The sequence below is a fragment of the Rattus norvegicus genome, chromosome 4 (assembly GCF_036323735.1).
Source record: "Rattus norvegicus strain BN/NHsdMcwi chromosome 4, GRCr8, whole genome shotgun sequence".
NCBI lineage: Eukaryota > Metazoa > Chordata > Mammalia > Rodentia > Muridae > Rattus > Rattus norvegicus.
In genome coordinates, this window is record NC_086022.1 from 184,048,890 (window position 1) to 184,063,667 (window position 14,778).

General features: G+C 45.0%; 1 protein-coding gene and 1 long non-coding RNA gene across 12 annotated transcripts in view; one reads left to right on the plus strand and one right to left on the minus strand.

The window, feature by feature from the left end:
* The window catches only part of LOC108350799 (uncharacterized), a 28,014-nt gene extending 19,066 nt beyond the window's left edge, over positions 1–8,948 (minus strand). Inside the window, exons 1-3 of one of the 4 annotated variants that reach the window (XR_010066006.1) lie at positions 8,097–8,948; positions 2,493–3,509; positions 597–670 (exon numbers count right to left, since the gene is read on the minus strand). This is a non-coding gene — a long non-coding RNA (uncharacterized LOC108350799). Of the gene's footprint in view, positions 1–518; positions 3,510–8,096 lie in introns of those variants that run through there. The other 3 variants (XR_005504094.2, XR_010066005.1, XR_010066004.1) reach the window with 3 other exon arrangements.
* Resf1 (retroelement silencing factor 1) overlaps positions 8,276–14,778 on the plus strand; it is a 36,210-nt gene continuing 29,707 nt past the window's right edge. For 2 of the 8 annotated variants that reach the window (XM_063286211.1, XM_063286209.1), the window contains exon 1: positions 8,280–8,340. The gene's annotated coding sequence lies outside the window, so the exon portion shown is untranslated. Of the gene's footprint in view, positions 8,427–14,778 lie in introns of all 8 variants that reach the window. The other 6 variants (XM_063286210.1, XM_039108930.2, XM_063286207.1 and 3 more) reach the window with 5 other exon arrangements.

Below are 14,778 nucleotides of genomic sequence, written 5' to 3' on the forward strand. Positions count from 1 at the left end.
TCAATGCAATCAATCAAATGGAACCCCAATCGTAAAACAAATTAATTCAAATTATCCCAGAAAGCAACTAATTTTTTTCTCTTCTCCATCTTTATTAAATTGGTTATATCTTATTTACATTTCAATTGTTATTACCTTTCCCAGTTTCCAAGCAAACATCCCCCTAACCCCTCCCGCTCCCCTTCTATATGGGTGTTCTCCTCCCCATCCTCTTGCCCTTACTGCCCTCCCCCACATCAAACCAGATACACTCAAACTAATAGAAGAAAAAGTGGGGAAGAGTCTCGAACACATGGGCACTGGAGAAAATTTCCTGAACAAAACTGTCCGGGATCGGACTGCGGGATTGGGCAAAGCTAGAGCCCTGCCCTAAGCAGATTCCTGAGAAGGGCTTGACCTTTTCAAAGAAAGAACATGTTCCTGGAAGACTGTTTCCTCATTGTCTAAGAAGAACATCTAGCGGTTTAATGATTCACCTTATGTCCTTGGGCACTTCCTGGTACTCCCCCACCCCCACCCCCACCCTGAGCTTCAGTTCCTGCTTCAGTTCCTGCTTCAGAGCTTTAAATGCTGTACATTCCTCTCAATAAACAGACCTTGACAAGGACACTGCTTGGTCTTGTTCCTCTTTCTCGCTCATTCCTTCACAGGTTTGGATCTCCCTCAGTTCCTGTAAATTACGGAGCCCCTGCAGGCAGGGGCACAAAACACCAATGGCTTATGCTCTAAGATCAAGAATCGACAAATGGTATCTCATAATTTTTTAAAACATCTTTGTACATCTAGCCAACAAATTAAACTGGTTAACAAGAAAAAAATACAAATTCAGAGGTCTGGTATTAATGTTTAAAAAAGGCATACTTAAGCCTTTCTAGTAATTCGAACATCATTCTCTAGACCACATGGCTTCATGCCATTCATCTGGCAGGCTCTCTCAGCCACCTCTGGACACTCAAACTTAACCACACCGCACCTCTTGGACTTTCCGTTCTCCATCTTGATGTCGGTGTACAGCACATGGCTACATTCATTGAATTTGTCCTTTAGTATCTTTCATGTAAAGTCAAATGGGAGATTTCTCACAAATATCTGGCAGGCCTTCTTGGCTACTCCAGGTATGTGACCTCCAGCTCTGCCAAAGGAACCTGCGAAGCTTCCTCCAAAGTTGCCTGCCCATCTCAATATGTCAGTCAAAACTAACACCTCCGGCATCACCCATGGCCAGGTCCATTCGCTCAGAACCAGTGCCCAATGCTGGGCCCATGGCAGGGCTCGTGTGTTCCAGGCTGTTGTCTCCCATTCATTCCAGGCCTGTGTGCTCAAGACCGTTGGCTCCCATGAACTCAAGACTGTTGGCTCCCATGCGCTGAATGCCCATGAGCTCCAGGATGGCCCCCATGCCTGTGAGCACCATTTGACCCATGGGCTTTACACCAGAGCCCGTGTGCTCAATGGTTTGGCCCACATGGTCAATGGGTGTGGCTATCTGCTCCATGCCAAAACCCATGCCGCCACCCATGCGCCCCACACCAGAACCAATGTGCTCGGTCTGTCCTTCATAAAAGGGGAGTTGACTATTTAAGCATAACCAACAGTCCTGTGTCAAATCTGGCTGAGTGGAGTTAAGTACATGCAATGAAGCTTTCAACAGTTGCAGGGGTTCTGATGCAGGTGGTGAAGTGGGGTTTTGTTGGAGCAGGAGGCTGGTGAAGTTGCCTCTTGGTGTTGAGGTGGGAATGGGAATAGATGTGGGCAAAGGCTGGGGATCTGGCCTTGCTAGGACTTTATTGGGTCTCTTAACCCAGACTTTGTCACCTGGTTCAAAGCAATGGAGGTTACGGGGAGGAGTAGACTCGAACCTCATGTACAGCAGGCCAGAGTTCCTTCTGGACTCTATGGAGAACCTCCAAGCATTTTAAGAACTTATGTTGGTCATATTCAACTAGAATGTCAGACTGGAGTTTGGCAGTATGGGAGGGGGTTTCCCATCTAGGATTTCAAAGGGGGTAAGACCGAAGGTATAAGGAGTATTCCTGGCCTTATACAAGGCATAAGGTAGGAGAGACACCTAATCACTGCCAGTTTCAAGGGTTAATTTGGTCAAGGCCTCCTTCAGGGTCCTATTCATCCTCTCTACCTACCCAGAACCCTGGGGTCTACATATACAGTGTAATTTCCAATATGTGGGGAGCACATCTGGAGTCAACTTTGGCTGACTTCTTGCTTGTGATTAATCATGAATGAGTCCGCTGACATCTTTGTTTTTAGTTCAGGCATGTATTATATCCTGCCAAGTTCCTCCACTTACGCATATGTCCTTGAAGGACTGTCCAAGCCTGAAGGAAATGGCCTTGATCAAACAGAGATACTGTGTACCATAAACTTGCCAGGCAAGCATGTGGCCATTGTTTAACTTCCTGGAATTGGTCGTGCGTTGTCTTCTTTGCCTTTAAAAAGACACTGAGAGAATAAACTCACCACACAGTACTTACTGTTAGCCCTCCTGACTCCTAATCTCTCTGACTCTTCTTTCAAATCCTCACTCCCCCAGTTGTAGTTTTTCCTGTTGATTGGCTGGCAGGCTCTGGCACCAACTGGTCCCCAGAACCTAGGAGATGGACGCTGGTCATTGTCAGACCCAAGCAGGGTAAGAAACCATACCTGGGTATGATGTCTTCCCCAGTGTCTGTGTTACTACTCTGGCAGTCTCCTCTGTAGGGTAGGCTTCTACCCATTCTGTTTATAAAAATTAGCAGATATTTGTATCCATATATGCCTGGTTTTACCTCAGTGTAGTCTATGTCTCAATAGGCTCCTGGTCGTTGGCTTCTGATTCTGGTTTCTGAAATTTCGATTGGTGCCAGAGGGGTTCATGGCCTGACAGGTAGGGCAATTTGAAATTACCTAGTCTTTTAGTTGGCCTATATTAAATATTTTGTATCATGGCTCTCAGAGTAGTTCCTTTAGCTTTTAGTCACCCAGTTGTGATGATTGATGAATCTGATGAATGGGTTGTTTAGTGAACTCGTGGATAAGATGGTAGAGCCCTTTGCAGTATGTAGCCATCTCTTTCCCTGGTAAAGCTCTTGACATTTGGCCTGATCCTATTTGTCCCATTCAGGGATGGCTGGGAGTGCTGTGATGGTAAGGCTACCAGAGTGTTGGTAGTGAATGCTTGTGTGGCCTCCCTGGCTGCTTAGCAGAACTCCATTGGTCAATATTAAACTTCAAACCTTCAAAATAGCAGAGGTAAGAAATCTGAAACATTTTTCTTACCTTAGATTGCTTTCTTATACCTTTATAACTTGAATTTACTTACCTTAAAACACCAACTTTCATATCTTCAGACACTTTCTCAGACCCTCAGAACTTACTTAAGGTCACACGTTTTCCATCTAACCATTTTCCAGAGACAGTGGTAGTCCTTACTGAGAGCAGTCATTGCAAAGTAAATTCCTTTAAATCTGTTTGTCTTGCTTTGCCCTTCTTTCTCTTCATAGTCAGGTGGCCTTCCAAATATAGAACAGATTTTACAGAAAAACTTTTAACAATCATGTTTGGTTCTGAAGGAGAGGGAGCTATAACCCAGCCCCAGAGCCAGCTTCCTAATAAAGAGGAACAGCATAAACCAACTTTAATATTATCCATACCCAAACGACATTTGAATTCTTGCTAAACATAATCTACTAACCAGAAAGCCCAGAGATAAATTCTGAGTCCTGGACAACAAAGCAGCCAAAGCGAGTGGCATTGGCATTAATGGTAGTGACCGGTTCAGCAGCATCAGGGAAAGCAGAAACAAAACCAACATAGACCCAAGAAAGCTCACACACACAGAAACAAAACATGTGATGGCTACCATCATTTATACATTCAACTGAGTCTGACCCATTTCCATCTTCAGTCCTTTGTTTGCCACAAGAAAACACCACTTGTGTCCAGAAAACAAGGACACACCAGAAAACACAGACCCACCTGCACACATAATGAAAAGTTCTCAGGGAGAACTTTCCCTCGGGATGGAGACCCTCCAACTCAATGACCAGACCGAGTCCACAGGATGCAATCAGCAAGAGGATTTGGTTTATTGTCGGGATACACAGGCACCTCTGGGCGCTTCAGTCACTCGGGGGACTGGTGCGCCCCACAGAACCAAGGATGGGCTTTTTATAGGATTCTGGGGAGCAGAAGCAAGCATACAGAAGCAGATGCATGGTTACAGGGATATAATTGGTGGATTCTAATGTGGCAAGGGTTCAGCCCGGGGGCAAGTTTCCTAGCTACCTTCTTGGAACATAAGGACTGACTCGGCCCCCCAAGGGTTCAGCCCGGGGGCAAGTTTCCTAGCTACCTTCCTGGAACATAACGGCTGACTCGGCCCCCCACCAGGGTGTGGGACCTCTCCCGGGGCTTTTCTCATTGTCAGGCACTCAACCGCAGTCGTCCTGTTGCCAGGCCTTCAACCATACACATCCTGCTTGGCAGCCACTGTGTACTCAGTGTTCTAACCTTTCCCTGAACCAGTCATCTTAAGTACATCCTTGCAAAATGGCGTTACTGCTGCTAAGCTGGGGTCTTTCAATAAAACAGACAAAAATTTCCAAACAACTAAAACTAGGGTGGGAGATATATCACGGTTTTGCTTTTGACAAGAGTAAAAGGTTTTTGTAGTTGAGGATGACATTTGACCATAGAGGGCTTTTGGGTATTCCATACTCAGAGATGTCCTTGGGAGGTTGACAAGAGATAAGGTATGTCACATTGAGTGATTTGGAAGAGAAAGAGGAAGGGAATGGTTGGTGAACCTTTTGTCAAGCTGTTGGGGAAAGTGAAGGAAATAGAGGCTCCTGCTTTGGCTAGGAGGTCCATCCCTAGCAAGAGGACAGGACAGGTTCATACCATTAGGAAGAAGTAGGTAAGAGGGTGTAGTGGCTATTCCTGTTTGTCAGCTTGACTAAATCTGGAATGAACTGCAATCCAGAATTGGAAGGCTCATTTGTGATCCTGATCTTGAGGCTGGGAGATACAAGTTTCTAACCTGGATCTTGAGGCATAGCAGCTATGAATCCCAGAAGCCCGAGGCAAGGAGATCTCTGAGTTCAAGGTCATTTGGAACAAAGCAAGTGCCAGCTCCAGGTGTGGTGCTACACAGCTTTAATCTGGGCCACACTGAAAGACTCTCAGCGAGAATCTTCCCTCAGGAGGGAGATCCTCAAGCCCCAATGACCAGTCCGAGTCCACAGGCTGCAATGTGCAAGAGGATTTTTATTGATCAGGAAACACAGGTATCTGTGGGCGTCCCAGTCAATTCGGAAGACTGGCGCGCCTAGCAGAACCAGGGTAGGCTTTTTATAGTATTTTGGGGAGCAGAAGCAGGCTTACAGAAGCAGATGCATGGTTACAGGGATGTGATTGGTGGAATAAATGAAACATACATGTACATTACCTATTTTGGCTATAATCATAACAATGAGTTAGCAAAAAGTACATGGTGGTCGGGTCTCCCGGGGGGTCAGGGACTGTTTCTTTTTCCCTGCCAGGTGGCCCATGGAGCAATGCCCATATTTTAGTCTAGTTTCTGCATTTTGTTTTCTTTTCGGGGCTATTTTGTCTCAATGCTGGGTCAGCTTGTCCCACAAAGCTTGGGACTCATATGAACTTCTTGAACTTTCTCATAAGGCTTATTTTAGTTTCAGGCCTGTGTATTAAAATTCATCTGTCATTTCTATGGTTGAGGGCCTAGGGATAGGCTTGTATAATCCCTTTTCTGGAAGGGGGTCTTTCAACACCTTCTGCTGGGGACCTACATAAGGACATTGGAAGAAGGAAGACTCTCGTTTCTTTGCCTGCTTGCCTTGTGGGACCGAGCCACTGCTTGATCCTTGGACTTCCATTCACAGCTGCTGCTGACCACTGTTGGGGAGTTGGACTATGGACTGTAAGTCATCAACACATTCTCTTACTATATAGAGACCACCCATAAGTTCTGTGATGCCAGAGAACCCTGACTAATACAGAAGTTGGTACCAGGAGTGGTTCTAGAGGAGCAGAAGTATAAGGATGAATCTTTTAAGAATCTGGAATTGGATTAATAATTCACCAGCATCTTCAACTACTGAAACCTCTCCAGATACTCTCCTGGGAGCTCAGAGAATATTGAAGATCCATGGTTGAAAATATATTTCAAACTTAAAGAAGCTAATGTCTTTGATTATCTTGATGGATTAGGTGACTCAGTGTACAAAACTTTCTACATGTTGGGGGAAAATTGAAAAATGACTTTGCTGGCTTGTTGCTTTTAGTATCTCTGGAAAAATTAGTGAAGGAAAAGAATGAGCTGTATGATAAAATCAAAAAGCTCCAGATGCAAGTACACAATCTAAAGGTTTCTAAGCTTGCCCTTGAAGAGAATCTTCTCTCCAGCAGCCATAGAGCTTGAGTTGCAGAAAATCAAACTAAAGCCTTCATTATAAGGCTGGGTGAGTTATAGCAAAATTCCAGTCTCAGCCTCAGAGGGTGTCAGCAGTTAAAGTAAGGACATTAATTGGCAAAAAATGGGATCCTATAACTTGGGATGGGGATGTGTGGGAGGACCCTGTTGAAGCAAAGAATTTTGAAATCTTCAAATTCTCAATGGTTCACCACACCTGAGGAAGCAGTACCCTCAGACCCACCCCTTGAAATAATTCCTCTTCCACATGAGGAAATTAACCCTCAGAGTCTGATAAACCGGCAGGGACTTTCGTGGAAGAAAATGCCAGACTAGACAATATTGATGTTTCTCAAGGTCCACCAATAGTTTCTTCTAGATCCATAACCAGACTCAGGGCAAAATAGGACCCTAGAGGGGAGGTAGAAAGTGTAGTCCATGAGGAAATGTGCTACACTACTAAGGAGCTTAATGAGTTTGCTAATTCATTCAAGCAGAAGTCTGGGGAATATGTGTGGGAAAGGACTTTGAGAGTGTGGGATAATGGTAGAAGGAACATAAAACTGAAAGGAAAATTATACACATTTAAGATTTAACAATATGAAGTTAAAAGAGTAAGTTTCGAAATTCACAAACTCAGGGCTAAGCACTGTGAAAAGCAAGTCCAGGCAGCCCCGTAACTATGCATCTGCTTCTGTATGCCCGCTTCTGCTTCCCCAAACCCTATAAAAGCCCCATGCTGGAGCTGCTGGGCACGCAAGTCCTCCAAAGAGACTGTGTGCCCGCAGGTACCCGTGTTTTCCAATAAACCCTCTTGCTGATTGCATCCGAGTGGACTCGGCTCGGTCATTGGGCGCTTGGGTCTCCTCCTGAGGGAAAGGTCCTCTTCGGAGGTCTTTCAAAACTAGATCAGGCTGAGTTTATTGACATAGGCCCTCCCAGTGGAGATTCTAGATTTAATATGGAAGCTTGTGAAGTTAAAAAAAGAAAAGGTGTCAGAAGTCTGTTTGAATGATTGGCTGAGTGTTTATAAAAAGATGGCCTACTGAGAGGGAGTTGGGGATTTCCTGATATTTCTTGGCTTAGTGTTACCAGAGGGATTTTACGGCTCAGGGAAGTTGCAATGCTAGAGTGGATATGATGGGAAGGCCCAGAAGATATGCCCTTCACGAAACCTAACTACCACTTGTAGTAAAAAATAAAAAAAAGGCAGTGGAACCAGTTCTTGCACATACCATGGCGATCGTGTTCTCTCACCAGTTCTGGCTCCAGTGGGCCATTGGAACTAGCACTAATTTATCTCAGTGGTTCCACCCTGCCCCCTCTACTTTCTGATCTGCTGTCCAGGAACCATTCCAACACTGCAAATTCCATGGCTGGCCTGGTGCCTCCTGCCATTATACACTCTCTTGAATTCAATTAAGTCGCCACATGAAAGAACACATCACACAATATCCTCTGATCCAACTGATACAATATAATTTGCTCATCTAGACAACACAAAATCCTGTATACACCTATCCCTTAAGAATAGTCATAACAGGGGTTGGGGATTTAGCTCAGTGGTAGAGCGCTTGCCTAGCAACCACAAAGCCCTGGGTTCAGTCCCCAGCTCTGAAAAAAAAAAAAAAAAAAGAAAAGAAAAAAAAAGAATAGTCATAACAACCTGTAATATGTGCAGAGGGGAATCTTAACATCTGCCTCCATGTTCTTTCGGCTCCTTCCTTGCTCTAGCCGCCTCAGCCTCTCTAAAAATTTTCTCATCCAATGACAGGCCTAGTTCCACCCTGCACCTGCCTTCATCTGCATAATGACATCAACCTTCCAACTGAATTCCAACGACTAACTTAACTGACAAACTGACACCCTGTGCTCTTTTAAGTAGCCTCTCCTGTGCTGTTCTTGTGAAAGTTGAGTATATCTTATTTTGTCAATGCTTTCTCTGATTTGTCACCTTATCTGTTCCTCAATTAGACAACATTGTTTGGGATTGAAGGTGTGTATTAAGGGCATGTCTGTATTCAAGCCAGAGGGAAGGTGTGCCGCATGTCTGCATTCCAGCTAGAGCCCATAGACCTACAAAGTCTTGAATGTGATCAGAGCAGCCATGCTATGGGATTAAAACTCCTCTACAGTGATTTAAGAGGGCTCAGGCAGGCCTGGGCCCAGTGACTGGGCCCAAAGTCCTCCAGCTTTGGGAGGCAAGAGAGTCTGTGCAGTTGCTATAGTCAGTTGAAAGACCTTAGCCAACATCAGGTTCTTTTGTTTGAGGCTTTTTAGTCTCTCCCATGGTACACACCTTGAAGGCCACCTCTAAGACTTCTTCATTTAAGTTTGGCTCTAATGTTAGGGGAACTCTGGGAGAAGTAGGTCATGAACAGTTGTTTTCCATCAGGGATTTTGGGATCCAGATTGGTATTGTTAGGGTCCAAGAAATGTCCCACAAAATACTCAGACACTGATGTCAGTTAAACAGAGATATTTTATTGAATGTGATTAGTCATGGACTGTCTTAGTTTGGGTTTCCATTGCTGTGAACAGACAATATGACCAGGGCAACTTTTATAAAGGACAACAGTTAATTGGGGATGGCTTACAGGTTCAGAGGTTCAGTCCATTTATTGTCATGGCAGGGTGTCTGGCAGCATCCAGCTAGGGCATGGTGCCAGAGGAACTGAACATTCTACATCTTGTTCTGAAGGCAAAGAGAAGTCTTGCTTCCAGGCATCTAGGAGGGGAGTCTGAAATACTACCCCACAGTGACACACTTCCTCCAAGGTTACACCTACTACAACAAGGTCACATCTACTAATAGTGTTCTGCAATGGGCCAAGCATATTCTAACCACCAGAGAGACACAGGTCAGAATCAGGAGCTGAAACTGCAACCCTAAGTCAGAATGCTACATATCTTTTATGGCTGAAATCTACAAACATCTGTGCCAAATTATCCTACCAATCAGGATTTAGGAATATGGGACTTCCTTAGGAATGTCTTTGTGGTAGACTTATCCTCTTCCTATTGGTTGGGTTATTCAATTGTGGTGGGGCAACTTACCTAGCATTCATGTCTCAACTTGCCAAACAGGATGTCAGTTTCCAAGGGAGGTCTTTAATATTTAATGCATATGAATACACTGTAGATGTCTTCAGACACTCCAGAATAGGATAGCAGATGCCAATAAAGATGGTTGTGAGCCACCACGTGGTTGCTGAGAATTGAACTCAGGATCTCTGGAAGAGTGCAGTCAGAGCTCTTAACTGCTGAGCCATCTCTCCAACCCTCCCAGGGAGATTTTAAGAACTTAAACTTTACTGTGATTGGTTCTAAAGTAGGGCAATGGCTTGGGGGAGTTTCCAAGATCACCAAAGCATAGCACATAACAACGTACAATCAACTCAGGCATGAGAAAGTTTCCTAGTAACAGTACATAAGAAAGTTTACTTAAAAAGCATAAGATGGCTGGCTGCAGGCACAAGACAAAATGGCTACAGTAACATCAGATGGCAGCAGTTATCCAGGCCTTAACGGTATATTAGAAAAGGGCCTTTATAAGGGGGCCTAGGGTTTTTATGACTTGTCGTCCTAGAGGATTATTGCATTTTTCATAATTTACTGTTTTAATCGTTGCCTTAGAGAGACCAGTCAAATGTCAAGTTATACATTGATCCCTAACTAGAATACCCTCACTACCTCTCCAGAGTGTTGTAGTTCCTTTCAAGGTCCCAGTTGGGGACTTAGGGAGTGGTTTTGATGCCTTGATCGGGACTCTGCATGTGAACACTGAAGATTCTGTTCCCCAAGTGGTTCTTGATCAATCAATAAAGATGCTAGCCAATGTGCTGGGGAGAATAGGCAGCACATTCAGTTTTCCCGCAGATAGGCAGGCTAGCTAGTAGGGGAGAAGAAAAAATTGCCTTGCTTCAGAGGGGGGATAAAGTCATCAGCCATGAGAAATCTAGGTGGAGTGGTCGTTGGCGGAATCCACAGCTGGGCCTGTGTTAGCAGGCAGTAGGTTAGGAACATAACTAAATCTGAGGGCAGATTTAGGGTGTTGAGCTGGGAGTGAAGGAAGGCTTAGAAGAACCTAGCCATTGAGCTAAAGCATGAAGAAAATAAACTAATGTGTGTGTGACTTTCATCCGTGGATCTAAGGGAACCTAGGCAGGGTTGGTAGCGAGGTCCATTAGAGCCTAAAGTAGGGTAGTAAAAGCTACAGCCTCAGTCCTGATTGGGCGAACAGCATTCATTTAGTGAATTTCATTTGCATATGCGCTAGAAAGTTGTTGGTGAGAATCTTTAAATGTCATGGAAAATGCGGCTGTAAGAGTGGATGATATAGTGGAACTGTAGAAGGTGGGTGAGTTAACAGTGAAAGATCCCCATCTCTTCTGTTTCTTAGAGAAAGAGAGATCAGTAAGAAAGTGGCTGTCCCTACATTGGAGAACTGGGGCTGGGCTAGGCCAGGTAAAGGAAGGCTAAGGGGATCCCATGGTGGAGCAGGAGCAAGTAGCAGGAGAACTGAGGCCTGTCATTGGGCTAAAAGTGGGTGTCAGAGAGTGGTAATTGGGGTGCCCTGTCTCTGGAGAGGGAGGAGGAACTGAAGGGAGCTGAGAATTGAGGCCAATAAGGGTAAGGCTTATTAACTTGATTGGAAGCAGGTTCTGCTTCCTAGCAGTTAGGCAGAGACGAGGGCTTGGAGTAGAGATCAGAGAATGCTGGAACATAAGGAATAAGGAATCTCTATTTCCCTGATATGAATAATGGGATCTCAGGTGCAGTTAGGCGGCCATTTTGATTGGTTATCTCAGGGATATTTAGGCCAAATATGATTGCAAAAGTGAATAATTTTGGGACCCTTCAGTTGGGTGCCAGGTGGAGAGACTGAAGGTTTTCAAAGAGGTATTGTAGGACCCCCTCTCGGGAGACCCCACTCTAGTCGCGGGATTGTACTCCCCCAAGAAACGCGAGAGACCGGCTCTTGATGTAAGGCACACGAGGCAGTTTATTATCAGAGCTCTGGGACGGTTCGTATCTCACACAGGAGACAGAGGAGTCGACCCCCAGACTCGAAATTCAAGGATTTTTATAGGGAAGGCAAGGGGATTCAGTGTGGTTGTATTTGATTGGTTAATTCATACATCAGCAAGGGAAATGGGTACAAGGTCATATCAGCAAGCAGTACGTGCGGGCTGGAATGTTCATAATGTAGGAGAGCGTCTTATCTCTATTTGTAGAGCAGGGAGTTTGGTAGTGGCTAGCTAGTTCCTGGAACAATCCCATGACCTTGTTTTTAGGCTTGTCCGGGCATATCTCAGGCCCGTTCTGTCCTGTCCCTTTGTCTACTGTTCTTTTGTAGTTTTTATGAAGTTTTTATTTTAATTTCTTTAGTATCCCAAGTGGTAATGAAAGGGTATGTATAATACAATTCCCATGGTTGGGGGTGGTGTTGAAGCAGTGGTAGTTGATGGCGTCCTCAGGTCGGGTCTAAGAGCCTGAAGAGACTCATACCTGGTACCAGGCCAAAAGGTTTTCCAGAAGGCAATGAAAAACTGAACTCAGGAACGAGATCTCATCCATGGGAAATGAACTGGGAACAGTGTCTCATAGTAACATGAAAGCTATGAGGGCATTGAGAAGCTATGGGATTACAGGCAGCTCTTGAAGGGGAGGCAGGAGGGGTGGGGCATGAATGGTTTACAATAATCCAATCAGGCCTAGGGAAGCTGTAGAATTGCATCTCTGAGGTTGTGTTGTGGAACCAAAGGAAAATTCCACAAGCTACACCCCTCCCCTGATGGGTACATCGAGGCACACAGGATTGGTTGGAACCATTTGCCCTTTAACTTCATTGGTCCATGTCGTGGTCACATTGTCTTTGGTGACTGGAGCAATGCTGTGGTTTTGGGCGGTGGAAAGTCCCTGCTGGTCATAGGACCATGAGGACAGGGGGTAACTAGGTCATAAAACCACAAATGGGTGGGTGAGGTATAACTGGTGGAATTTCCCGGCAGGGGAGTTTTTCTTAGGGGAGGGGTGTAGCTTGTGGAATTTTCCTTTGGTTCCACAATATGGGTGTGTGTGTGTGTGTGTGTGTGTGTGTGTGTGTGTGTGTGTGTGTGTGTGTGTGGTATGGAGGGGGTGTCCGTGAAGAAGGCCCGCGGTAGCCATAAAGACCTTGGCTGGGGGTACCCTCACTTCCAAGAGTATCAGAGGGTACCAAACACTCAATGGTCACTTCCTCTGACTTAGGGAAACTTACCGAGTGGCCCCTGGTGGATGAGGTGAGCCAGAAGATGAGTCTTTGTGGTCTGAAGATAAGGGACAGGGTCCCAGTGTGGCTCAGACCCTGAGAGGGAGCACCGGGAGAGCCTTTAACATCAATGTAAGGGCTTTTCTGGAACAAGGGCATCTTGGCAGTCCAAAGGCAACGAACACCACAGATTCACCCCATGGAACAAACTTCACATTAGAGATTTATTGGGGGAGAAAAACAGCGAGGTCACCACTTCTAAACAGGAAGAGAAACAGCAGGGAGTCGGACTGAGGGGAAGGCGTTATAAGGTTTTGGGAGCATGCGCAGAAAGTATCTTAAGATGGAAACGTTGTTTGTCCGTTAAGGAGGATTGGGAATTTTTCCAAGTCTCTGAGCTTGGCGTCAAACCATGGGCAGGTGGTTCTTCTTTCGCTAACTTCTTGGACTTGGGGTCAAGGCAGGGTTAGGATGTTCTTTCCCTGTCTTTTACCCTAGAGTTATATCTCCGACTAGCGGGCTACACTGTTATTGAAGCAGCTGGTCCAAAAGAGGTATATGTGTTTAATTTATTTGGCTAACTAACTCATAATCTTGTAGAGTTGAAGAGACAAAAAGCAGCCATGACTACACATGCGCGCGCGCGCGCACACACACACACACACACACACACACACACACACACACACACACGCCCCCGTGTGCGGAGAAAGCAGAAAATGTCCTTGATGTGATAAGATCCCCACCCTTAAGCTATGGGAAAGATACAACCAAGCGTTCCCAGCAGTCAAAAAAGAGACACAACAGCTGTGGCCAGCTTGCAACAGGAAAGAATGCACTGCTCACTGATAACGGGAAAAGTTATCCCTTTCCAGGTCAAAGAGGTCCTTTTCCAGATGTATGGTCCCTCGTAGTCTGAACAAGCATTATCAGTTTGAAGGATAGCATTTCTTAACCCCTTTACCTAATCATGTAACTCCAAGGCTCAGAAGCCCCGGCTTTTTGATTTTGATGGCTGGACCTTGGCGGTCACAAGTCAGACTCAAGGAAGGGGCCAAATAAGAAGTTTAGTGGTTTAGCAAAAGAGAAGGGAGAAAGGGCAGATCCTGTGCCATGTTTGGACCTGTCAGGACCCTTCAGCATTTTCTATTTTTTTTTCTCTGTATAACCCTATACAGGCCAGGATAGACTCATTCACTCACAGAGATCTGTCCGCTACTCTTTCCCAGATGCTGGGATTATAAAAGTGTGTGCCACTAAACGCATAGAAGGTGCGTTTTCTTTCATGTACTTTGTAGATGGTGTTGCCATCCCATTTGCAGATCATGATAATAAGATCGTCAACGTCAACAGCTTATTTTTATTGAAGCCTGCCCCAACCAGCTGTAGCTATTTTGTTCCATGCCTACCAGCTATTTTATATTGTTGCTATAATATGTCTGCTAGTCATTGACACAGAAAAATAACTTGACTCAGAACTAGGCCCTGGTAAGAACATATCCTGTTGTGTTCTGTGTGATTTGTTAATCTTCAGAAATTCCACAAAGCTCTAGGTAGGACCCATCAAATTAAAGATCAATATGAACTGTAATGTCTAAAATGGCTTGAGACAGAGCTGGCCACCACATAGCACTTCCTGCATCTACGTATGAACTCGTTTTTTTGGGTTTTAGCCTCTATAAGCTAACAGAGAAAGATATTTGGTGTCCCAAATTCTGAGCTATGACTCTTATCAATCTTAGGGTGTGTGTTCAATAAACCATATCTGTCTGACTGAGATCAATGTTAGTGTGGTTTGTGGGGTGACTTCTGGACCCCAACAATCCTCACTGTAGTTGACCCATGATTACCAGTCAACGTAGGTACCTGGAATGGGAGTCTGGGAATTAAAGGACAGGGACCAGAGAAGAATGGAGCCAAGACAAATTTCTGATCAAGGCTCAACTTTATTGCGAGAAACAGCAGGCTTATAAAGGCAAAAACCACAAACCCAACCCCTAGACATAACTGACAACATAAATTACCTCATGCAGGGAAGCCAATGGCATAGATTTTCATTTGTGAGCACAGGTCCCTCTTTTTTTTTCATAATTTT